This window comes from Bemisia tabaci, chromosome 3 (assembly GCF_918797505.1).
Source record: "Bemisia tabaci chromosome 3, PGI_BMITA_v3".
Classification (NCBI taxonomy): domain Eukaryota; kingdom Metazoa; phylum Arthropoda; class Insecta; order Hemiptera; family Aleyrodidae; genus Bemisia; species Bemisia tabaci.
In genome coordinates this window covers 17,621,782-17,649,570 of record NC_092795.1, presented here as the reverse complement: position 1 = coordinate 17,649,570, position 27,789 = coordinate 17,621,782, and the positions used below count along the sequence as shown (strand labels likewise).

At 38.2% G+C, this 27,789-nt stretch overlaps 1 long non-coding RNA gene across 2 annotated transcripts in view; it reads right to left on the bottom strand.

Moving 5' to 3' along the window:
• Positions 1–152: 152 nt before the first annotated feature.
• Positions 153–27,789, bottom strand: part of LOC109044376 (uncharacterized) — a 30,960-nt gene continuing 3,323 nt past the window's right edge. Inside the window, exons 2-4 of one of the 2 annotated variants that reach the window (XR_011899483.1) lie at positions 27,460–27,541; positions 8,071–8,282; positions 153–5,103 (exon numbers count right to left, since the gene is read on the bottom strand). This is a non-coding gene — a long non-coding RNA (uncharacterized lncRNA). The remainder of the gene's footprint in view (positions 5,104–8,070; positions 8,283–27,459; positions 27,542–27,789) is intronic. The other variant, XR_002010284.2, reaches the window with a different exon arrangement.

Sequence of the window (27,789 nt, the reverse complement as noted above, 5' to 3'; positions counted from 1 at the left end):
GGGCAAAATTTAGTGAGTTCCCTGCATAGTGCGAGGCAAAATTTTCAAAGGAATCCGCACAAAAGTTATTTTGTAAAAAATTAAATTGCCCGGTTAAATTTGGAAATAGCTGATGTGGCGTGGTTCCTCTCTGCTAAACGCGGTTCAGGTAGCCTCCATCTCTATCCAAATCACCATCGTTTTTCACGGTATAATCCCCTAAAATATAGGGTATTTCTTCCACTTCAGAAATCTAGACGACTGGTTAGACTTTGAAATGTAAGAGCGCAAAATAATCACGTTGAGCATATAAAAAAATTTTACAATAAAATCCGTAACGCGCGGTTTGCGAGGGCACTTTTATAATGTCACTGGATTACGGCACTTCATTCTTGCCCACAGGCAATAATTTTTGACTAGAGAGAAATGTAAAAAAAACCTGACCTTAATATACAATCCATCTTGCTAACTGCTGCACACGTTTTTTTGCGTATGCTTTCACGTGTATTAAAACATTTTGTTCTTGCAATTTAAATAAAATAATCACGAAACGAACAGTTAGGTGTGATTGAAATCATGCGTAAGAAACAGTTCTGACAATATTTTGTTCATACAGGTTGGGTATGAGTAAGAAAAAAAGTAAAAATCTGATGGACGCAATAACTGAAAATGGGTGATACGGACCACGCAAATTGTGCGTTATGGAGTTGATGTTAGATATCTATAGCGCGCAAAGCGTGATTTTTGTGCAATTTTACATGTGTAGTCAGTTTATCCAGTTGACTGTATCTCTTGTGTAAAGCGTCCATTTTATCCCCGACGGAAACTTATTTGTTTGAAATAAATGGATCATTACGTAATGCTGGACTTCAATCTTACACATTCTCTTGTTGTGCACTTTAACGTGGTCGCAAACCTCTCCTATCCTTGCGTTGCGTAATTTTTAATCGTCCTTCCTCACTAACGGGGTGGATCGCGTCGTCATCATGTTTCTAAGGGAGAGAAACCTCCGTTATTGAAACTTTGAAACTTTGGCTCATGACAGATAACCAGATTGTTTTGCAAAAGCGTGATATATTTCGACGGTGTACAATCACATAACTCGGTTTGCGACGTCGCAGACTTCCTGTCATACTTAATTTTTCAAACGAAAAACTACTCAGCGGCAATTCTTTAAAATTGCCGTGATTTTTCTTCTCTGTGCGAAGACAATTCTGCAAAAACTTCAAGGAATGATGTCAATTTGTTCTCCTTTAAAAAAATAACATAGAGGTGGAGATTTTCAGACACTGCAAGCGAGATGTGTGATTGCGGATTTACGCCGTCGATTTAATCATAAAAACGGTGGAATCCGAAGCACAAAATTGACATACTTCTTAATCGTGGGATGAAAAGGAAATATTATATACAATCAGCCTTCCAAACTAGTCCCTCATTACTTCATGACAACGGCGAAAAGCACGGGTTACCTGTCTCCTATCATATTTTATATATATCCTCATACAAGAAATGTCAAAATCTTACATTATTTTTTCTTTCTCTGCCTTGACACGTCCAGCTTTGCCAAGTAGGTAGCCTAGGCAGTTCTCTAGATGTGACAAATCACGGAACGACGAAGAAGGTGCTTTTAGAATTTTTTTGTATCGTTTTGTCTTTCAATTACGCGGGTGAGATTTGACGAAAAAAGGTCAAAATTTCTGGAGGAAGACATAATTTTGTGCCGATTTTTGACACTCCGAACTCCGAAACTTTATTTGTCACTGGAACTATCAAGGAGGCGGGGAAATTAAAGTTATCTCGGACTCGGGAGGGCACAAATAAGTGAAATTCAGGCATGTGCCTGAATGTATTCTTTTTATTTATTTATTTTTTTTTTTTAATTGGTTACAAGCGAGCTTTCATAATGAAGATATACACTTTGTTTCTAGCTTAAATAAAGAGAAAATACAAACAACAGAAATCTATTCTCAAACATTTTAAAGAAATTGGCTATAACTCGGTTTAACGAGATAAGTAAGACCATAAATTTTGTAATATTATGCAGATACGTGTTTTCTAGTTTAAGCATCAACTTTGAGCTTCCGTCAGTGGTTACACGGTACTTTTGACCCAGCTCTATTTGCTATAAAAAAATAAAGGATAAAAAGTCATGCTGGTTCCAAAGAGCAAACTAAGGAATATGCATATCTGTAAACTTTAAGTGATCTTAATCTAATTAGAATAACTTAAGTGCTCCGTTGCGTCATTTTCGCTACAAACCGCGTGTTCTCACTGTGAACCGCTCGCGCGATGGACACTCCGTCAAATTGCATTTCCCGCCAACCGACTCGAGTGCGTGCATCTACCAATCAGTTTTAACCCACGTTCGCGCGCTCCAGAATCGGCGGGAACCGCTGCACATGCGTGGATTACTTTCGCAGATTGCCATGTCTGCGCTGCTCTTTATTAGGAGGACCCGATCAAGAAAAACTGGCATTACTTATGGAGAAATGAAGGATACTCGAGGAAATATACATTATAAAACATATTCTGTAAAGTTTTATCAAAGCGTATTTTAGGAGGTAGATATTGAAAACCCCTCATCACGTCTTGAAGTTGTATCATCATCTTAATTTTGTTTGAGTATGTCCAGAGCGGAACCAGTGAGAACGAAAACGCACTACTCGAAAAAATGAAAATAATCAAGACGTACACAAAACTGCACAGTAAGTGAAGAAATTGGCTTCAGGAAAACATTTTTGGTGCCGAAAGACAAGTACTTTAGGACATTTTAAGGGACCAAGTTGGAACTGATGCGCTAACTTTGATGACCTTTATGAAAATTGACTGTCTTTAATCAAAATTGAGCATTTTCGAGTTACCGAGTTGGTGTGGTTTCGTTCTCACTGATTCAACTAAGAGTGGAGGAGGACCGATTTTCTCCACTTAGGTATCAATGTGCAAGGGAGCGTTCAAAAATCACACAACGCACTAGGTATATCGGAATTCTTGCCCCTCCCCCCCCCCTCCCTGGTCTACGTGGCCGCCTAGGAGATGGTTATAGAACTATCTTAAACCACCACTACCGCAGGTAATGAATTTCCTTAAACGCAAGGTGAAAAACGGTATTTTTCGTGTGAAATTTTGTAAGGTTGATCTTAAATCGTGAATCCATTACCGTATGAGGCATTTTGCGATAGAAATTACTTATAATTTTATCGCAAAATCGTTGAATTGAATGGCCCACTCAATCGAATATTCAAGAATCCGACGGCGATGACAAGTTCAAAACATAAAGCTGAAATTCTAAGAGAAATGGTGTTGTATAACATTCAACGAGTCAACCTCAGGCAGTTGAAATCACGTATCATTTTCGTTATCAACAGTCTGTGTCATTTTTGAGAAGCCCTCATAAGAGCACAGTGGATTATTACAAACAATCTCAATGATAAGCACACTATATGGACGTATTTCTTTCAAACGGAACCATGTGCATTATGACGTGAGCCCTATTATGCACATATTCTTATGGGCTTCAGGGCTCATGTCTCAATGAGCATAGTTCCGTTTGATAGAAATACGTCCATATAGGCTCCGCGGGCAGAGGCGCACCGTGGTCCCGCAACCAGATTCTTTTCGACAAAAAAAGAGGATTTTTGAAATGGATGGGTGCGGAATCATTTGATGGGAAAATAAGTAATAAATGAGCAACGTGTTTTAAATGAAAGAGCTGTTATCATAACTTCTCTAACTAATGTATTTTTTTCAGTTTTGGTAAACGTTTATTATGAATGCCTTCTCATGCGAGGGGGAAAAAATAACACCAAAATTTGGTGAAAATGATAATAATATGTAGAACAAAAAGTGATCCAAGTCTTTGATTCATTTTAGGGTTTACGAGTTTTTCATTGTTTTCTTTGCTACATTAAATGCAACTTTCATCAATGTAAACCAACTTTTGTATTGATTTGTGTCTACATGGACCGAAAATTTTACAAGATCACAAATATTTTCCTTAGTGTTTTGACACGAATTTCATAATTTTTGTCGGTGATGGTAGGAGAGATCATTAAGATGTATCAGTTCTTTTAAATGCTTGAAATAAGACTCAAATGTTTAGTATTCTGTGATGAAATTGTGATTTTTCCGTTGTGAAGAATTTGAATTTTCATTTTTTTGTATTGGTTGTTATTGAGATATACAGAGCCAAGACCTTTAACAACGCCTTGAGATGTCTGATCTCGTCAAAATTTTGGAATGTGACCCATCAAGCGACCCTTTGAGGGTGCGAAACATTGGCGGTTTTAGGATGTTGACGACCTTGTTTTCTCTCCATTTAAACCTATGAAAATGTATCGATTCTCGGAGAAACCAGGTGCTCAACCCAGAATCGATTATTCTACACAGGTTTAAATGGAAAAGAAACAGTTTTGCCGACATCCTCGATCAACCTTCAACGCGAAACGTTCTCTGGAAGTTCTGTCGAGTAACGGCCAGGGATATACGCTGTGCCCCATGATGTTTTCTCGTAGCTATAAGACTTCATTTACGAGACATTTTTCAATGATACATCGTTACATGCGTACTTGCACAGCAAAAAATGTCTAAGTAAATCAACTTAAATGCCTTAATGGGGAATTTAGGATGAAAAAACTAGTTTGTTTCGTTTATTTCAGAAGCAACATGAGAGTCATTGAAATTACACTGTCGGAATATGTGGGTTTAATTAAGGTCATGCACAGTGCACTTGACTCCCCCAGATGCAGCATTACTCATTTCAGAAAAGCCTTGGAGGGGCGGAGGGGGTAAAAGTTCTTGAGAGTAAATGGGGGAAGCAAAGTTTCGAATAATTTCTAAAAATGCCTTAAAATCGATACAAATTAAATAAAGTTTCTCTTAAAATGAGCTTCGGTACATTTCTCCATCCCCCTGGCCTCCGTAAATGACGCCTTTGGGTTCATTTTTGCTGACCTGGATCCAATTAAGGTCTATACTTCTAATGGAGTTCGTTGCATATCTTGAACGAAATGTCACGTTCAGATGCAACAATTTTCGGAGTTCGTCAGAGTGGCCAGACATCTTTGTTGAATCGTTCAGGAACTACTGAGTGTCAACTAATTAAGAACTGATTCTTGATGCAATATTCTGAAAGTAAAGAAATTGAAACACATTTTGTGGAGTGTCATACACGGAGATGGCTTTGAAACCAATTAGTGGTTCATATGGAACATCACTAAATGCCGTAAATGAACTAATACTTCTCGATCTGTGAACCATACTAAGATATCTCGTACCATACCAAGGTATATATACCATCACTAAGGTATAGGTGCTATTATTATTAGTTGCCTTCACTACTCTTAGTGGTGTTCTTCATAAACCACTAATTGGTTTATAAGCCATAGCTTTTTCTCAGTGTAGAAAGGGCTTTTTTAGACTTTCTTTGAAATATGTATGATAGGTCTGTAATAATTAATAGTTTACCCTTTCCCTTCTCAAACATTAGTGCTCTTGTATAATTAGATCAAAATATAGAACATTGAAAAAAGAACACGCAAATAGACTGGGTGATTAGAGACGTATCGTGACTTGCGATTTACACGAATCGCGATGAGGTAAAAGTTGCCATTCGGATTAAAAAGTTAGGTATAATCGGATCACAGGATACGACTTCCTGAGGGCGGTCTTGAACTTTAAGGGGTGGGACACAATTTCTTTTTGTCTATTAGCATCGACAAACTGTTAATTCTTCTTATCACTCGATTGAGTAGTTTAAGGGTATCAGTCGACTTTTGAATAGCGCTGTGCCTGTACGTAATCACGTCCTTGTTTTCCGCGCTAATTCGGCCCTAGACCATTGTGCAAAGCTGATACAATGTTGTCCACGCAGAGTTGCCACTTCACGGTATTGTCAAAACTACAGCGGCGAATTCAGAGAGGCGATAAGACATTCAGTAAGACTCATATTTTTCAAAAACCAGGGTGGGAAGAAAACTTTAATACTTCTATTTTTTCGTAGATGGAAGACGGGAGTTGATGAGACAAAAAAAAACCGTTGAAGTTAAGAAACTGATTTGTTCCTTCCCTTGAGTCTGTAAAAAAATTGAATTCAGCAGAAAGAGCAGTTTTTTTTAGAATTGTGCATCTGCTACTAATTTCTTCATAAAAGAGGTACTGCTATAAAGAAGGAGTGGAGATTCAAATTCATTGCTTAAGGTGATTCGATGGACGCCGTATTTTGTGTCAGAACGGCATGCCATATATCGCATCAGTCGGTTCCATTTTTTCAGCTACTCGTCATTTTTCTCAAATTTTGAGATTGCAATTCTGTTGTCAGGAGACTAAAGCACTCACTTACCAATTTTAACAAAGAAATTCAACGTAATAAAGGCGTAGTTTTCTCTCTAAAAAAACACGCCTTTTTTACGTTAAATTTCTTTGTTAAAATTGATAAGTGAGTGCTTTAGTCTCCTGACAAAAAAATGGAACCAATCGATGAGGTGTATCGCATGCCGTTCTGACACAAAATATGGCGTCCATCGAATCACCTTAAAGAGTAATCACAGAAAAACCACAAAAATTTCAATTTACAATTTTTCAGGAATCCACACCAGTCAAGGGCGATTGAAAGTTTTCACATTGGAAAATTTCCTCCATTGCTTCATTTCTGCGGCAAAAAATTGGGCGACATTATTTGCCGTTACATTTTGCAAATAAAGAATCTTCTTCATATGAATAAAGAAGTTCAGTGAAATGTGTGCGACTCAGAGAAGTACACATTTTAAGCTAAAAAATTATATGATTTGTAATAAAGTTAACTTGATACTTGAAAATTGAAACAGAAAATTCATTGAGCGAAAAAACGGGAAAAAAAACTGACTCTATTGATCTAGAAGATCATTTTCAAGAAGAGGAAAAAACCATTTATTTATGCTGCAATGGGTGAGAGTGAAGAACGTGCAAAGCTGCTATTCGCTGCTCCAATACGATTCTCGACCATCAGTCCGAAGCCACCGATGTATTGGATAATCCTTGGTGTGGGCATCAAATCCTAGTCACAAGCGAAGGAATTTCTGGAATTTGCTTACTCGAGTTCACATATCATCGAGAAAATCCGGGTCAGTTTCATTATATTAAGAACTCTTCACGTAAAATGAAGTCGTTTCAAAATTAAACTTAACCATATTGGAGAAGAAAAGTGTGTAAATCGTCGTTCCTCTCAAGAGAGAACGTAACTTTATTTCAATGTTGCCAGATTTTCCCTCGCAAATTGCATATAAACTGGTAGAATCTTGAAAATTCTTAACTGAAAATTTCACCGACTTTTCCTTAGAATTCATGTAAAAATCAGAGAAATTTTGGATAAAAATTGCACAATTACATTTTTGTAAAATCAATTACTTGTTTTAGTCGATTTGGCAACCATGAAATGGAGTTACGTTCCTTTGTCCGGAGATGACGAGACATACATATTTTTTTTTTTTTTTTGTAAAGGCGCCGAGGCATTTATAGGAAAATTCTCAGTTTAGACACCGGACAAAAACCTGGGTCTTAGTCTGAGAGCCGTAATAAGACTATATTTTGCAAAGAGGAACTACTATACTTTTACCTATCTGAATCATCAATTAAAGCACCTAAATCTCTACTTATAGAGATATTAATAGAACATAAGCATGTTTCTAAAATTAATCAGAAATGGTGGTTTCTCATACTATTGAAAAATTCACTCCTTGTAGAATTTCCGTCCGTTTTGGGGTCAGAGACCATAAATTGGATTACATTTTGCAATAAGGAACCATTATTTCTGGCCCATTATAGAAACAACATACATGCCATTGGTTTCCCTGTGCGGATATGTGCTTTTGTGGGAAAGCCAGAGATGGTGGTTCCTTATTGCAAAATGTAATCCAATCAATGAATTTTGGAGTGGTAAAGGTATTCTGGTGTGCTACGGAAAAACGCCGTATGCGCCTCCTGGCGTTGCCAAATTTCCTTTGACAAATCTCGAATTTTCGGGAATGTTTATGAAAGATTTCTCTTACGATTTTTCAGAGGATTTCGTTCGAAAGATCTGTAAAAAGTTTGAAAATTTCAAGGAAGAGTATTCATTACTTTCTTCAAAAATAAGTATTTTCTGATAAGAGTTCGGCAACATCCAAATGCTTATCCGGCGGTTTTACTTAGGACGGCAGTATTAGAGCCGGAACAATGGGTGTACGATGACTTAAGTCCAATTACAGCCTCTGGACCCTGTAGAGCCGATACTTATACATGACCTATAGATTGTTTCCATCGGTGAAAAGACCACGTCAACAGAGCAGAATCTATTTTTTGAAAAACAGAAAACATTATGACTTAAACCTCATAACAGGATGAGAATGGAACGATGAAAAAATCATAGAAAATTTCAAGTTATAATGTTGATTTGTTTCCTGTTAAAAAATACATATAATATGCGTGAGAAATTTGAAATTTTACGATTGAGGTAAGTACCTACTCGGTTTTGGCGTGCTGTCATCGATTTGTCTCAAAATAATAATTTTTCTGCGATGTTGATACGCGGTTTCTGAGGAACATTTCCATAATATTGCAGCAATGTCGCTTTCATGGATCTGGGCTTGTTCTTGCAGACTGCTGCACAAAATGAAGGTCCTAACCCAAATTAACTGACAGGCACAGGCACATGTGCCAAATTTCGTGAAAAAATAAAGTTTTTGCAGCACTTCAGTGTTAAGTTCAAAAATTATGTTTTGAGAATGGACCTAGTAAGTAGGTATTGTTCGAATGGAAAATTTTATCTGGAAATCCCTCAACTCTTGTAAAATTTTTAATACTCACCCAAGATACCACTACTACGAACAAATTAAGAATCTATGAATTATACACTTATAGTTAACTCTTAAAAGAAGGACTTATTCCGCCATGTGGGCCAAGACAGACTTATGTGCAATTTTCTGAATGTTGCTTCGATATGCTTTCAACAAAAGACAAGCCAATTTCTAGGTTTGACATCGGAAGAAAAGGGTACAATTTTGCAAAAGAAGTAAGTATAGCTTTTCTGCAGGATTTACTGCTATCGTGACGAAAATGACGTGCGTCTGATCTCGGATGGATTTTGTCGGAGCGGAATTATTCAATTATCATATAAGTTAGATTAGTGGATTTTGAGGAAAACTAATTCTGAAAATTTTTTCGTCACTGCTCCATTCGGTATACAGCACGGAAAAATGGTGGGAATTCCTCTTCCACTCAGCTTTCATGATGTAACAAGACGAAGAGCTCTACAGCTAGGAGTCATCAAATTAGAGTGATGATTTATCCAAAGTAAAAGAGCACATGACAATGATGTATTCTCGATTCATTTCCGATGCATTTATGGATCTATTCGGTGCTTATTTCCCTCCTCAAACGAATAGATTATGCAAATGGCAAAGAGTGACCAAGTACTCACTATTCATGAGCCATCGGAAATACGACGTTCACAGTTTGTTGGCATCTAAACTTCAAACACACGTTTACGAGGAAAATGTGTTGACGTATCCAGAGCGAGTTGTACCTTTCTTCGTCTTATGCTGCGTTCTGCATCCTCATGAAGCCCATTTGTGGTCCTTTTTCAAATAGACTGCGTTTTTGTACTAAGAAACTACCATCTATGACTCATTTTAGAAGCAACATCATAAACCATCAGTTTCCTCACACAGATAAGTGCCTTTGTGAATGAGCAAAAAAGTAAAATTCCTCATCGTAAAAGGTAGTCCAAATATGCATTATCGATGCAAAAACCGAATAAATCACGTATCCTAGTTTGTAACGTTGCAAATAGCTCTTCTTTAATTTTACTCATTCAGATAAAGCCTGATCATCGTGTTTGCAAAAATTTCGTGTGATTTCTCTTCGTTCTTTTAAGAGGATTCTCTAAAAATGTTGCACAAAAATTCGAGAAAAAGGTAAAATATGATCAGAAGTTTTAGATCGCCACAATCGAGATCTGTAGTTAGGTAGTCACGCCGTCGCGATGTGTACTTGAAGCACCTACATGGGAAAAGTTTTGCCACGTCAGATGTTACTTCCTGATTAGTTTCACCAGTTTGACGCTTTGATAGGGATCTCAAGAACCATTGTACATCAACCCGTCCGGAATAATTTGCAGCTTGTGTGCATTATTCACCATCTCGAAAAAAATCTGCACTAGGTACCTATTTTCTGAGGAAAGCGTAATTATTGACTGAAATATCCAAGATTTACGACTTTCTCAGACAGGAAGTCCAAAAGCAAGAGTTTCTTGGTGAGAGAAGTCCAGATGAAAAGTTTTTGAATCAAGAAGAGCCTTTAAGCTTAGAATTTTACTAGCCGTTCTGGGCGCGCTTCGCGCGCCCGTCACGCCTAGCCGGGGCTACGCCCCCTGGACCCCCGGTCACTCGCTACGCGAGTGACATTCGGCTCGCTTCGCGAGCCGATTTTGTAGTAGTTGCAAATTTTTTATCACTATATTTTGAAGATTTCATAGAAAACATTATGAAATTCTCACTCCACAATTAACTTGTAGAATAATAATGGCAGGGCAAAAAATAGACTATATCTTAAAATGGACGGTTCCCACTTAGTAAAAACAGCCAACACCACGTGAAGGTGAGGGACCATCGTTAGCCACTTTTTTTTTCTTTCTTTCTTTCTTTACTTTTCTGAAAAAAATTTACTGAAATTTTAGTTGCGTCCCCTAAAAGGAAACACGGAGAAAAAAATTTGTGCATGGAACCCGAAGCTGAGATCATATGGATCTCTGAAGTTTTTGGATCACGCATCCGAAAAGTTAAGGTCCATCTGCCGAAGTTCGGGTCAGACAATTGAAGTAGTTCGGTATATACCGAAGATTTAAGGTCACACATCTGAAGTACTCGGTGCATACCGAAGTGCTTCAGATTTCTGACTCAGAGATTTAAGAAAAACACAGTAGAGAACCAAGGAAATCACAGAAGAACAGAGAAAAAAATACAGTCGAATAAATAAAGAAAACTATTATCGAAGAAATTCTAATTATTAGAAAGTAATTAGCTGGAGTAATCAACGCGTAGCTGCATAGGAGCATGAGCGAGATTTATCATCAACTGACCGCTGGCCGCTACGTACCTGGGTGGGCGAGCGACAATACATAAGCGGTGGCATATGGTTCGATTGACAGAGGAGTGGGGAACGGTCAGACGTAGGGGAAAGGTTCAGGCTGAACCGTTCAGCACAGCGCAGCGTCAGTCACCGGGTGGGGAAGAGAGTCCGGGAGGGGACACTTCCCTTCGAGTGAAATAGAAAAAGGCAGAATCCTTCGAAGTTTATATTAATGATTCCGACATAACTCCCTTCATTTTTATCAAGAAAAATAACCTTAATTCGAAAATATTGAGATAAGAAGTGGAGTGAGCCCTGAATCTCCAGCCTCCCTTCCCACCTGTATTCTCACAGCGTGCATGGTGCTCTTAAACACTCGGCATCTATAATTGTAAGTGTAATATATCAGCGGGAATTTTTGTTATCATTTTGCTTCTGAGAAGATATTGCCGAAGAAAAATGGTTCAAAAATCACGATGCGTATTTTGTACGAAACAAAGCGACAAAAAGATTATTATTTATTTTTTTTTATTTTATTATTGAAAAATTGCGACACATGAGGGCGGCCGATGCAGTCATTTTAAGTTACGCGTTAAACTATGAAATGGAGGTGATGAAATTATGATTTTTATAGAGAATATTTTTTGAAGCGAGGAGCTCGAAAGTACGCTTATTTTCTGCAGTAGATTTTGAAATTACGCATAAATTTTAGATTTTCCAGATGTGCTCATTGTGATTTTTTAGCCACTTTCCGTGCGAAGCGACTCCTCTTCTCGCGCTGGCGAAAGTTGACGACAGACCCATTGCGACATTTCTGCCCATCATTTGGTTTCAGAATGCGAAATCCGAAATAAGTTAAGAACGCTCATGACGTCAGCAAGTTCAAGAGCAAAGGACGTACTTGGCGTTTTCACTTTCAACCAGCCGGGATATATTTCGCACTTCGGATGTATTTTCGGAGCAATTTCGCATTGCACCAATCCGACTTATTTGATCTGACCCGACTCTTTCTTCATTTGCGTTAAAAGCGTCGTTAAACTGAAGACAAACGCGAGAATTCGTTGCTTTTTTTTCTTATTCCTGGCACCTCCAAACTTATCCTCTTTTCGTCTCAGGCCGCCTCTTCTAGCACCGACTTCGTAAGTTCATCGCCTGGTATGCTCGCCTTGCGGTAGATACCTTGCGTTCTTAATTTAATCGGTGTTGTCGTTTCGCACGGAGAGAACGAAATTCGTGATCGTAAAGTCGAATCCCTGGGTAAAAACTGACACCTCCGAGTTCAATGCATCATTCGAGCTTGGATACTCAGCATTGTTTGATGGAGGCTACAATCCGGCTGACGAACTTCAAGCTATTTGTGCTTGGCTATGCTCTGACATGCTACAGAACACTGGAAAAAAAACACATTGGATCTGGAGTCCAGACTCTTGAAAACATTGACAAGAAAAAATACTCTTGATTCAATCAGATTTAAGATTAAATCAAAAGGAAATCCGCTCAAATTAAGAGGCTGGTTCTTGATTCAAGCAAAAATCCGATCGAATCAAGATTATTTTTTCTTGTCGATGTTCTTTAGAGTCTGGACTCTAGATCCAATGTGTTTTTTTTTTTTTTTCCCCAGTGAAAACAGCGGTAGGTGCCTTCCAGTGTGTTTCTTGAAGTTTACAGTGCAGTTTTTGCCATTTCGAGAAATACATGTTTGAAGTTTCGAAATTACATGGATCCTTATGGCGGACAAAAAGTTCAAACTGACTTTTCCGTGCTTAAAAATTGGAATCTGGGAGCGAATTTTTCACAGGATATGCATTATGACTAAGAAAACTATCACTGGCGGTATTTGCAAGCTTTGTCTTTCGAACTACATTTGGACATATTTCTGCCAGACGGAGCTATGACATGAGCCCTGGGACCCATAAGAATATATGCATAACAGAGCTCACGCCACAAGGCACATAGTTCCGTTTGACAGAGATACGTCCGTTTTGCAGTGAGGAATTAATATTTCCGATACATTTTAGAAATAATACAACGCATGTGCTATTCTTTTCCCGCTGCTGATAAAAGCTCATACGGATGAGCAAGAGATAGTATAGTTCCTTATTGCTGAATGCGATCCAAATGTAAAATAGTTCAACCGGAATTAGTATAACTGCATTTTGCATCGTTGCCTTTCCTCTTCATTTCTTTCAACAGGTAACGAATCATCATAAAGTTTTACAATTTTCCATCATATTTCCAATGGATTTTAAAGAATATAATTCGCAGAATCTCAAGTCAGAAGGCTGCTCAGTTTTATATTAAAGAAATAAAGCACGAGAGAAAAGCAGGTGAAGTTCGATGCAGTTACACTAACTCTAGTAAAATCCGTTTAATTATAATGGAAACAAGTGGACGGATTCTATCAGACTGATTGTGAGCCTAAATGCATTGCACGTTGCCTGATTTCGTCTCATATTTTATGTGTCCAACAGAGTATTAGGCAAAAAGATAACGTCTTGAAAATCTCTGTGGATTTTCGCATGATTATAAAACATAAAATCATAAAATTTTATTTCAGAATGTGATTATTGATTGAAAAAAGGAAAACATGAGAGAAAGTAGGCAACGATTGGTGTATTTAGGCTGATTTTGGTCAAAACCGTCCATATACTCGACTGATTTGCCACCGCACCGTGGCTCGGCGAGTGAATTAAAGATGTGAATAAAAAGAAAGAGAGGGTCCAATGGACTAATTCTGCTATGACGTCAATGGAACTGGTTTGAGCGCGTGAGCTATCCGTTGTCTTTTTGAATGACAAAAAATGTTTTATTACACTATAAATAATGTAATATAATAAATGACCGATACGAAGGCTGCCGTATCGACGCAGCTCGGTGACAAATCACCGATCATGTTTATCCTTCTGTTTGCTTCTCTGAGCTCGCGTCTTCCACTCGGAACCAGTGGCATGGCGTGCTTTGCGATATATCGATTGATACGCCACTCAAACCTATTGAAAAAGATCGATTATCAGGGTGTTCGCAGCGAACACTTTAGTAATCGATTCTTTACCATAACTTCAAATGGTGAGAAATCGATAATTGATCATTCACGCCACACCACTGCTCGGAACAGTGGCAAAGCATGGATCATCGACTGAGGATGTTTCCCCGTTTGAATCCATGGTGGATAATCGATTATCGATACCTAATAATCAATCATTTTCCATGAGTTTAAATGGCAGATAGATCTATTCATCGCAGAGCACTGACATGAATTCGGGCGCGATGTCCGTGTCTATGAAAGTATGAGAGTGAGACCCATATGGTGACATTATGCATGCGCCGACCAAATGCTAATGCAATGCTCCCGCGCCAAGGAAGTTCAAGCGAGGCGCGAAGGGTGTCTCCAGCTTTGCCAGACTGTCAAACTCACGTTTGTCTCGAGAATATATATTTTAGCGACCCCGCACGTTACAGTAGTAACGTTGGATGTTACTTCCTTCCATAGAGTGTAAAAGTTACTTTCGGAAACGATATTTGGTATCCTGATGATGCAAAAACTTGCCTAGCAAAACGCTAGACTCGAAATTCGTCAGTCCAAGGCGGGCTGATTGTTGAAATTGATAGACAAAGCTATGGACAAAGAGGACAAAAGGGATATGGAGGGATCCTCTTGGTGGAAGCGGGTAGTTACCACGGACTATAAGACTAAAGTAATGACAACCCACGACTCCACGGACAGGGCCGGATTAAGGGGGTGGCCACATGGGCCGCGAATTCATGGGGCGGCAAATTTTGCAATTTTTTTTTAAATGTAGGTATAAAAAAATCGGATTCAGAAAAAAAAATTATCCACGAGGAAAGGGGACGAAATCTCTCTTTCCTGAGAGTATAGTAATTTATAATTTTGTCGTTTTTCGGTGATACAAGAAGTAGCATCTTTAATTAGTAGAGTGAAGAGAGGAACGTAACACGCAATTTGACCTGGAGCTCAACGCAGAGAGGAATGATGACGAGGACTTGAGATGAAAAAGACAAGCCCTCGGCGCGACGATCGGCATGTAACACATATTAGCGCCTACAAGACTGCATGAATACTTCACCCATTGCGCCAAACATAGTGCGGTCAGGAGCGGTTGGCGTGAAACGTATAGCGCCTTCAAGACTGCAGGAATACTTTACCCATTGCGCCAAACACAGTGCGGTCAGGAGCGGTTGGCGTGAAACGTATAGCGCCTTCAAGACTGCAGGAATACTTCACGCATTGCGCCAATCACAGTGCGATCAACTATACTTTTATGGTTTTTTTTTCATAATTTTTTCGTTCATTTCATACAAATGGAAGGTCTTCTCCCCGCAGAGATAGGTTTACGGAACTTAACTTCCGCGCAAAGTTCCGTGAAATTTTGCTAGTAGTGTTGACAGGGCTTTCGCAAAAAATGTATCCAACACGAGTAGGTAAACGTGTCTTATGGACCCCTCTCCCTCCGGTGCGTTCACTTGATGGGTTTTATTGATGTTTTAAAGCGAATGAGAGGGGGGCGGCAAAATACAGGCGGCCCATGGGCGGCAAGTAGGTAAATCTGGCCGTGCCACGGGAGACCCTATTCTTGGATCGCATTTAGCAAAAAGGAACCAGCTCGATTACAGTGTTTTCAAAATCGTGCAGTTTCTCATTTGCTTTTAAAAATACTTAATATATGTGATGGTTTCAATGGACAAAAGAGGAAGAATGTAGACTAACTAAAGGCAACCCACGAGAGACCCGCCTACAATTAGTCTATCATTTTCTCCTTTAGCCTGTAGGAACTCACCGTTTCAACCAATATGATCGCTCCATACTCCCTATATCTTCTTTGTCTATCGCTTTGTCTATCAATTTCAACAATCAGTCCGCAGGTTTGGATTCGTCCTTGGGCTACATAGGGTATAGTGTTGGAATAAATTATAGAAAGAAAGCACATCTACAATCGACATTTTAAAGAAAAACCGGAGGTGTCCTCTAAATGTTTTCTATGTCATACTGACATTTTGCAACTTTCCGAGATTGAACGTCCTGAATTTTCGGGAGTTTTTTTTCGAAATTCCCTTGTCCTCTGGTTTAATGAGAAGATAACTATTCAAACACGGCTGTCATCGGGTTGCATACATCAACTATTGAAGGCGATGTCAGCGCTTACGACGGAAATTCTGATAAAGACTTTGATTTAAACAACCGAGCCGTTTTCGTTCTAGGGTCACCTCACAATATACTCGTGAAATACAACGTGATAAAGTGATTCACATTTCCCTGGAGATAGGTAAGACCTTGGAAATTTCATAAAAAATATACATTTGAAACGCGGTGAAATTTCATGAATATTTCCCGTGAAATTTTAATGAAACATTGGAAAATTGAAATTGACCGCTGTTTCTCGAGAAAATGAGACTTTTAGAAAATTCATTCAAATTTCACGTGATAGTCAGGGACAATCTCAGCCCCTGACCGCTTTGCGGTTTGACTTCTCCCGAGCGCTACGCGCCGATTGTTATCACACGCCACTCGCAGAGCTTTAATCGAGCTTAAAGCTCAGAGCTTTTATCAGACCTTCATTGATGGAATAAAAGGACGCTAAAAAATAGAAAATAAAGGTGACATGACCATCGGAAAGGATTAATTTTGAGAAACATTGCTAAAAAAGCACCCAATAATGAAAAAATAATTTGATTCTTCGAGAGTACTCGACGGTTAAAAACGAAAACGCGGCTTGCGAAAAACCAGGCTGAAGTTTTCAAATAATATTACATTAGAAGTCTGATCCGGAATAAAATAAAAGAACAGACGGGTCCTCATCATACATCCTCAAAATTTTGCGATAAAATTAATTTTAATTACAAATTCAGTGTTTACTGCATAATATTATCATAATTCATGACCTTGCTCAAGCGAGGGCGAATGCAATCAGCTCATACCGTTAAGCTGACAAGATCCATGAAGGAGAGGAGTCATCAGCGAGGTGCTCTGCCACGCTAAGGAAAAACGCCGTATGAACCTCCAGGCGTTGCCAAATTTCTTTTGATGAAACGCAAAGTTCCTGGTGAACTTATGACTATTTCCCTCCCAATTTTTTAGATAATTTTTTCCGCAATTTCACCTAGAGGTTCTGAAAATTTAAAGGAAAAAAAGTGATAACTTTCCTCGAAAACAAACATTTTATCGAAGGAAATTTGGCAATTCTCGAATGTTCATACGGCGTTTTTCCTTAGCACGGCAATGTTGTCGACTTTGGCCGCGGTTTGTTTTCATCGCTCTTACGTTCTTGATAAATGCAACTTGTGCTCATAATTGTGAATAAATATTCCCGAAGGTATTGAAAAGTGCTCGGTATAAGGTCTAAATAACGGACAATTGATTATTTGACATCAAACGTATTTTTCCCCTAAGCTGAAAAACTTTCGCTTCGAATCCTCTTTACTCAACTACTTCGCATTTGATGCGCAGTATTTAATCTCTCCTTTTTTCCCTAAGACTTGTCAACCGTATTTTTCAAAGAACTCTCAGTTCCTGCGGGTTAACCCTCGCTTAAATTTCCATTACTTCTCCGATTGATTTAGTAAGAATTAGTCCCTCTTGCATAAGATACAATGTGATAAGGGCAGTGCTTAGCGAAAAGGAACAAAAGGGCGTGGGCTTAAGATAAAGAAAATTCGCTCGAAGTTTCATGCCTCCAAAAGGTTCATTTTAAAAAATAAACTTTATAATTCAAATTTTCGTGTACGAAATATTTGTTTGCGGTCATTAAATTTTTGACAGGGAGAAATATGATTCAAGACAAGCTTAAACTAATCTTAACTAATTTATTTTGTCAAATTCAGTGGAGTTCTCTTTCGTTTAACGCTACGACAATGTGCAAGCTCTGTACGATTTAAAGATTCAAAGATACATTCCACACAATATGTACAATGTGGTATGTATCGATGGTGAATAAACCAGAAAAACACTATCATGACTGAATTCCTATAAAATGTTTGACCTCACATTAATTTTTCCAGAGAAACTGACTGATGTATCCGCAGTTCAAAATTTTGGCAAACATTTCTGAAAGGTTATATTAAAATCTTGCAAAATTCCCCAAGTTATTAAAAACTTATGTAAAAAATTGTAAAATATGGCGAGAAGTTTGTAAACTACAATTTATTATTTTGTAAACTAAGTTATCTTCCTTTTTAATTTCATCATCGATCACACAATCATAATAATTTATAATACCATATTATGATACATGTACGATATTACTGATCTAAACATGAATCTACCAAACAGACACAGGTGGGTGGTAATCACGGACACTTTTCTGGGTGCTTACAGTTAGTTCGCTTATAAGATTTTTTATTGCTCGCTGTCTTTATCGATGATGAGAAAAGTAAACATTAAAAAAACTTCAAGAAAATAATACATTATTTTAGAAAAATTCAATATTTTGTTAGGAGACATCCTAACTTTCTACGACTTTCAAGAGACTACGGCAATTTTTACGCCAGAGAAAATAAGGATATTTCAGCGGAGATATGACTACACCACAATCGAGAGGTACATATTGTTTCTCATTCTGCAGTGTGGGAGGTGCAGCGGTCAAAGGTGCCGACAGGTAAGTTACATCGTTATTTATTATACATAAATGTTTCAAGGCGAGAGATCGCCGTCATAAACAATTCAGAACCAGAAAATTGTTTGAAAGAATGATGCGATCGGTCATGGGACCAATTTGAGCTGATATCACATTGGCGGGTTACTCTGGTGACTGTATGATGGTTCACAAAAGAAAAGAAGAAAGACAGAAAGATAATTGTTCTACAATCCATGATAGGGAATAATTTGCACATATAAATAGACAATTTTCAATGTTGTAACATGTAATATCTAAATGTGGTTTTTCAATCGTTATTTTTGAAGAAGAAATTATATGAGAAAACAATTGCAGCATCACTGAAAAAAAAATATCGGTGTATTTACTAAGAGAAGGGTAAAATTACCAAGAATTCAAGGTTCTATTTGATCCCAGTTTTTTCTTGGTAAAATTACCATTTATGGAATTGGTAATTTTACCGAGAAATCTCGGTAAAATTATTGAACTTTCGCGGTAATTTTACTGGACCTTGGTAAAAACGCCAATATTTTTTATCGACTGTGGTAGAATTACCGAGATAAAATGGCAACGTTACCGAGAATTGATTACCAATAAAAGTGGTATTCATACCTGAAAAAAACAGTAAAAATACCTGTTTTTAGGTAAGCTTACCAGTCTGTCTTTGTAAAATTACCAATAATTGGTAAAAAAAAAGTGAGATGGTAAAGGTACCAACGGACCGTGGTAAAAACGCCGAGAATTTTTTTTCAGTGATCGAAGAAACCATTTGGTTGCGCACACAGGCCAGGCTTCAAAAAATAATGATTTATGTACGAGTCTTCTTACTGAAAAGTTCCCTCGGGAAGTTGAGGGTCGTTCCTACGTGTCATGTATGAGAAGGACAAATATCAGCAAACAAAAGCATATTCTGCGTGTATTTCAATCTATGTCCCCTTTCCGGCGGCATTCTTTGCTGGCTAGACGAAAAAAAAAAGCCGATGCATTCTATTCCGCGTATGCACATTGCATATGACTGTGGGATAAGAAACGGATCATCACCGAAGGGAAGAGGTAATATCAGCGCTGCCGCTCCTCCAACTACATTGATAATGATATCAGCCGAAGACGAATTGACTCACAACGTTTATTGCGAGGAAATTTTGTTAAATGAAAAAATTGGAGTATGTATGTATGTGCTGCTTTAATTGCGCTCTTTGGCGCCCTGCGACCCCTAGCCGCCAAGGTCCCCTATCCTCTCAAAGCCCTTCCGGGAGTTGGCAAACCCTCATTTCTTCTAAACCCCCTGTCGCCACCCTTTCACTGGGCGTCCCCTTCGTCTCCTCCCAGGAGGAACCCAATCAAGCAGCTTCTTTGGCAGCCTTTCGTCCGCAAAAATTGGAGTAACATGATTTTTTTTTTCTTCGGCAAGAAAACCGTAGGGGGCAAATGTCCCCCTTTTTAAAATTTTAGGAGAAAAAAACAGAAAAATGAGCGCGCCCAAGGCTATAAATACAAAGAGGTCTTAGGGTCCTAGCGACCCTATTTTTAGCAAGAAAGAATTTACGAAGAATTAAAAGAACAAAGAATAAAAATCTTACAAGTCACGATCGGAAGTACTTATCTGACACCTTTTAAAAGAACCTCCACTTTAACCTTTTGGAGCAGTTTAAGTCAATATCGTTAGGAATCCTGATTAAGTATTTTCCAATATTAATTTCTTCTCGTGTATATTTTGGGTGTATAGGTATACGAATATTACTATGAACACTTCAAGATCAAATAGAAAAAGATCCAACGAGTCTGCTTTTATATACAGGGTTATTCAAAAGTCACGCACCTCTGGCCACGAGGGGGGTGGCCACTTGAAATTTTTGAGTTTACCCCCACCCCCTCTCCCCCGAGGAGATCAAAAACTGGAATGTACCCAAAAAAGTTTCCCCCTCGATATGAGGAAAAACGTCTTATAAACCGCAAATCGATATCATAATTAAAACTAAAGTTATGATCAGTGGTTCGTGAATTTTGAATAACCCTGTACGTCAGAAGGTAAAATATGGACGAATAAAAAGAAGTATCTTAGCAACCAAGTTAATGAGTAAATGTAGGTAAAGTGGAAGAAAATTTTCATGAAATCGCTTGGACTCAAACTAAATTTCAATTCCGATCATGCATTCTATATAAAGATATTTAACATTGGTTTTTAAAGAAAATTTCCAGGAACAAATCGCAAATTGGCAGCACTGGAAGACTTCCGTTCCCACTTTGCGGTTGGTAGAAATTTCAGCGTGAAGCATCGACGGTCGCAAGGATGAGCAGATGGTTGAATGCCGATGACGTCACTGATGAAAAATGAGATCTGAGTACATCATTACCTGACAGTATTAGAGAAGTTAATTTCGCTCCAATGCTGCCCAGTAAGATGTGGACAGATCCTTGCCCATTTACTCGAGAAATGCGCTAAAACTTGGGTCCAAACAGCAGCGGATTGTTGAGGTTTGTTCAGGTCGTCGTCTCCACGTAGTTTGGTAATTACAAGGCTGTCCCTCAAGGGCCCGGACTGGTTCTTTAACTTCAAAACTACGGTAGATACAGACATGATCTTGGTCTCATTTTGAAGATCAATTTGATATCTATTGATTAAAACCAAGATCAGCTCAATCGAACAAAAATTGACCGAGTTCTGATAATTTAAAATCAGTGGGTAAAGTTTACCCCTACGGTTATTATTAAGGAAGATTTTTCGCTTACCAGGATTCAAAAAGTTAACCTACGTTTCCACTTTCCTCTGAATCTTCCATAACTTGCTTTTGCTTATCGAAGCACTGCCAATTAAACCAGATGCACTTACTCATGCGCTCTTGCCACCTCTCTAACATTGTTTTACTGAATTCTTCCTCTGGGATAAAGTTGAATAGGTTCCGAACTGCATTCTGGCTTTCGGTACTTGATTCAAATCTTTGTCCGCGAAGCTCCTTCTTAAGCGGCGGAAACATCCAAAAATCACGAGTAGCCGAGTCAGGGCAATAAGGGGGATGAAGGATTGTTTCAACTCAATTTTTACTCTTAAATTCACGTGTAAAGTTCGAGGTGTGAGGTGAGGCCGCGCGTTGTCTAGGTGGAGCATCCACGAAGCTTTCAGATGCGGTCAACTCGGTCTATTTTTATCCCATTGCGCTGATCTTGGTTTTAATCGATAGATATTGAGTTGATCTTTAAAATGACACCAATATCATGTCTTTACCTATAGTAATTTTGCAGTTCTAGAACCAGTCCGGGTACTTTTAGGACAGCCTTTGTAGTTTGATCCAACTTCAACCCTCATAGCACCATATCCGTTCGGTGAAGGGATGAAAGAGAATGGATTACTACAAAAATATCTCACACATGTGTGAAAGCTGAAAGTTGAATGAGAATCGAACAGATCTTGTTGCTTGAAAATAAGTAAATTAAGTAGTTGGAAAAGGATTCTTACAATATTTCTTAAGATCTGACAAAGTATTCATTATTCAGCACAAAAAATACAAAATCGAAAAGAAATGCACTCAAATATTTTCTTGTTTCTTTATGCTTCTCATAAACTTTTGAAAAGTATCTACAAATATTCCTTTCAAGATGATTATGGGACAAAATCGCTAAAATACATGAACAAGCAAAGGTTACGTAAAACCAAAGCTAAATTGTGGTCCTGCCAAAAATTTTCATTTTTTTAAAATTGATTTCTTCCCCTAAAGTTCTGGGATTGATCACTAAAACAATTTCAGTACAAAACTACTGCAATCAAGATATTAAATTAAATACATTAATATAAGAAAAATTGATTTTAAAAAATTACGAAAACTAGAGCCGCTTAAAAAATATAGACGAAGCAAGAAATCGAAAGCTATAAAACCAAAAGACGCGTACCTCCTATTCAACGCTTAAAAACTCCGATCATGATTTAGTTTTTGGAGGCAAAGTGACAAAAATTTCAATAAAAACTGTTGATCAATTTTCTATCAAAAAAATAGATGAAGGACGAGCGGAAATTAGCAACTTCATAATTGGAATTATTACGTTGGAAAGGTCCTCACATGTACTCTTCTTTGTGCTAAAGCCGAAACTTTAAGACGCTACATGAAAATGTATTGACATGAAATCTCCTTAAAACAGCCTTGAGTATAAGAATTTAAATGCACCAAAGGAACTTGGAGGTACCAAGTGTAGACAGTTTCAAGGTGGCATGGGTCTTTGGATTCCAGCCTTAGTATAACAAAAATACCCCAGTAAGTTGAAGGAAGACAAAAAATGGAGCTTCGCCCGATTTGATTTAATTTGTCGTCGGGATTTAACATCTGGTAAAGAGGCTTGATTGGTAGAGAGGGGACCGTTCAAGAGTTACGTAAAGAGCCTTGGGAAGGAAGGGGGAGGTGTCTAGGTCAGCGTTACGATCCATTACACGTACACATACAGAAGTTGTTATAAGGGGAAGAGAGAGGACGAAAACTGGAAAAATTTCCTTACATAATCCTGACTTGAATTTCTCTAGTGGGGAGATGAGAGTCTGTGGGAAAAGGCTGGAAAGAAAAAGGTGAAATAGATGGTCTTAATGCCTAGCGCTCCGAAAGAAGACAATTTTCTTTTTATTTCTGAAAAGAGAGAGAGAAGAGAAAAACGACGAAGAGAACTGACAGTTTGAGGAGTCTTAATTTTTTTGGTACTGATTTGCTGGCTAGTAACAACTGTGCACAATTGTGCTGGGTAGTAACAATGTTGCAACAATTATTAGTGCTGAGGTCATTTGCAACTATGATATTCGGAGGAAAAAAATACAACATACCGTGCTTCAGATAAATTTAAAACGGTTGGGAGGGTGATACAAAGGCGAATCAGAAAGGGGGGTCGTACACTACACCCACCCCCGTTCGCCCGAAAAAAAAATGGAGAGAAAAAGAGAAGAAAGAAAAAAGAAAGAGCGGAGGAGAGAGGAGAGAGGAGAGACACTTACATTCCGCACTTATTTATGACGAAATTTACTCTAACTGCATATTAGATGCTTTATAAATTCAAAAATTTTCTGGAAATATCCCCCGGACCTTCCTTACGCCCCCTCCTTTTCGTTCGAGGTGTCTGGATCGGCCAATGAGATGATCAAACAATAAGAGGAGCTGTAGTTATGTAAAAATTTGATTTAAAGAAAAGGAACGACAGCACTGCATGACGCTTTTTTATCAGCAAAAAATGTATAACGCAAAAAACATGCGGCAAGAAGTACTTAATGTTAGCAATCCCAGTCGCGCAAATGTCTCACTGTACCATTTTCTACAGTGTTGCCAAACTTCAGATATATTTCGCCTCTGTTACAATTTGTCCTACAGGGGGAAAAACGTGTGCAGTCACACACCAAATGGTAACACTCCTTTTTTTATAGCACATTCTATAAAAACGACAAAGTTCGCCTATTGATATTAGCTAATTGTAAGAGGGGGGAAAAGCAACATTAATCACGTAAGAGAAAGTTTATAAATTAGGTACATGGCTAGAACTTCTCCTGATTATTTGCTATTAATAAAGTGATGAATCCGGAGTTTTTTTTCCTACGACACAGTGTAACCGAGGCAAAACGTGTATGAAATTCGGCAACCTCAGTGAGGTTGGTACAGATGGAACACTTCCTTGCAACTAGCATTGAAAGCACTAGGTACATAAAATCAGAAAAAATCTGTAAGGAATTTTCTTTGGCTAAGAAAATATTTGTTTACGAGTAAGCAAGTCAATGAAAATAATTCGGATTGTCCATGCCCCACCCCCCACCCAAACAAAAAAGAAGAAAAAAGGCCCAAGTTATTTTTTGGTTTTTTTTTTGGTTTTGAAAAAAGACGGACTTGAAATTCAAATCTTATTTCTGAAGAAACAAGAGGTACTCGTTCAAAAATGTCAGCGTAATCTGAGTATCCTTAATTTTGCAAGCTACAGCCATACGATAATGGTGACAGACTCTCAGGAGATATGGAAACAGACAGGAAATGATGTTTCACAATCAGCTGGAAAGGATATGGGAGGGGAGAAAAATGAGAGGGCAGTCAGTTTGTCAGTCGGCGTGCTTTGCGATAAATCGATTGTTATGCCATTTAGACCTATGGAAAAGGATCGATAAACGGGGTGTTCGCAGCGAACACCTTAATAATCGATTTTTTACCATTGGTTTAAATGGCATAACAATCGATACATCGCAAAGCGCGCCACGCCACTGTGAGAGGGGGAAGAATGGTCTACATTAGATATAGAAAAGTGGAAGATATAAACGGTGGCAGGGAAAAACTGAGCCCCGAGTTTATAAGAGCATGTGCTCAAACGGTTCGACATAGGTAAATAAATGATGTAACAAATATTTGCACGAACTTGTGTGGATTACAAAGATGGTAATATTGGATCATTACCCTTAAACTAAGTATTATTAACAACTTTTTCAATAGTTGTTGAGATGATCTTACCGTGGAATGCTGCCGCAATAATTATATATAAAATACTTATGCATATAAATATGAAATTAAGCAAAATTTTGCTTCAAATTTTTTTGGGACTTTTACCTAGATTAAGCAGTTTACTTCATTTATTGGGCCCACGAATCCAGCCTTGAAGGGGCAAAGTGCCCTAGAGGAATTGGGTTGGGCCGCGTAGCGGCCATGGGGTGCACCCTAGTATGGTTGGTTTTGTTGTTTAACGTACTTGCAAAATCATATATGCATCAATCATAATATTTTATTAGATTAACAGAAAAGTAACTAAGTAAGTAAAATTTTGCCTGAACATTTTGAAGAATTATTTCTGGATAAAGGAGCGAGTACACACACAAAATGTTGCCACACTGGAAAAAAAACACATTGGATCTAGAGTCCAGACTCTTAAAAACATCGACAAGAAAAAGTACTCTTGATTCAATCAGAATCTAGCTTAAATCAAGAACCAAGCCTCTTCATTTAAGCGGATTTCCTTTTGATTTAAGCTTAAATCTGATTGAATCAAGAGTTCTTTTTCTTGTCAATGTTTTCAAGAGTCTGGACTCTACATCCAATGTGTTTTTTTTCCAGTGCACAAAATGTTGCCATAGAATGTCGTGCAGTTTCCTTGCTGAGAAAAAAATGTGCGAGAAAATTTCGTAACGCGCGAGAGAGTTGGAGTCACTCTGGTTGAAGGCATTTAAATTCAGTAGATTCGACATAAAAAAGTCGATGTTTCCTCAGAAAGAACAAGACATGTTCATGAAAGAATCCTTAGATAAACATGATACGCTCTTTCTAGGTACTTCTCCGCCATGAGATATCCCCGGTGAACTTTCGATGGAGTTCGCAAAAGAACAAAATAGCGAATAAGGAGAAGAAAAGAGAGCAAAGGTAAATCATTCGCACTGGGTCAAAGAGTTGTGTACTACAGTCCAGTGTGTGTATAAGTGGAGAGGCGTTAATAATCGATGTTCGATAAATCCCCATTTGGAGCTGTGGTAAAAGATCGATTATTAAAATGTTCGCTGCGAACATCCTATTTATCGATTCTTTTCCAAAGGTTCAAATGGCAGATCAATCGATTAATCGCAAAGCACGCCACGCCACTCAAGTGTATACCAAAAGAATGCGCCTGCGCTCCTCTCGCTGTTTTCGTACCAAAGGTCGAATCCGGCTCAGATAATTCACTCACAATCAGCATTGCCGTTTCGTCCGTCAATATTTGCATCGTATAGGAATCATTCAGAGAAATCCAATATAAATGGAGAAAATTGAAAACACTGCAGTCATCGAGTTACGCCATCGACACGATGCGGCTTCCACAGGAAATTTCTGTCCGTACGTTAAGGTCAAATTACTGATACCGTTCACAATAAATATAATAATTATTGAGATGTTTCATACAGTTTTTTGATGAAAAAAATATCAGGATCCACTCGAAATGACGATCTTGCATCGCCTGAAAGAGTAAACCTTTGCTACTAACGCCACCCTTTTGAATGACTTGGAAATGTGCGATAAGTTATTTATTCTGGAAAAATTATCCGATTGGTGCGGGGGAAAAAACTGTACGATATCAAGCCACGTTTATGTAATCTGGATTTAACACGCTGAGAGCTGAGAGTGAGAGACTATCTTATTCATGTGAAAAAATTTGGCAAGTACAAGTTTTAACAATTAAACACAGTGATAAATGAAAAAAATTGGAATTTTTAATGAAGCTTGGCAAGTTCACAACTATCAATAAGAACTCCTGGCTGCTGTTGATGCTTATGAAAAAAGTGCAGTCTTCACGCAGATCAGAACCGACCTTTCTTAGTTAGGTATGCATCGGTTGCCGATTTTTTTCCGCAAAACGCACGGTTGGTTAACTTCACAGCTATCTCAAACCTACCTCACACCATAAAGATTCCCTTGATAAAATATCGATATTTTTTAGAAAAGTTATGGGTACGCGTACTTGAAATTTTAAGATGAGCTAGAATGGATCTCGGCTGAAATTCTCTGGCAAATTAAACGCGGCAATTCATGGCTTTTCCAGAAAATGTTTGTGATAGAGGAGCAAATTTTCCACCGTCTAACTGTGCTTAAGTAGGAGTCTTCCTAAACAGAACAGTATTACGCGCCGTAAAATTCGAAATAATTTGGAATGTAGAAAAATTTCAGGGCAAACAAAAGCCTGCATCAAAATTAATTTATTTGTTGAAAAGTCTGCATGTTGTGGCGGCGGTACCTATAAGACTCTCAAAGAACACACATACTGCAAAGTTGTGATGATTGTTTAATTAGACTTATACCTTTCTCTTTCGCTACCTAAATTATAATGAACTGACCTGGAATTACTTAAGACGCCGATCTGCCTGGGAAGATTGCCCTTATTCCAATATCCTGCGTATAGGTGCGTATGCACTGCAGCTGAGAAAAGAACGAAATCATAGGTTTCAGCACATTGATCGAATATTGCCTCCGCTTTTCAGACGATTAGACTTATCAAAGTGCAGTTCTTGTGAAGGATAATCTCCAACATTCATCTATTTAACTTATTATTTCCTTTTCATTCCGACAATTAGTGCATTAGAGACTAGATTAGACAGAATAGATGGCCACGCTCACATCTCTGATGTCAAAATTACAATCTGTCACAACGAGAACTTTGAAAAAAA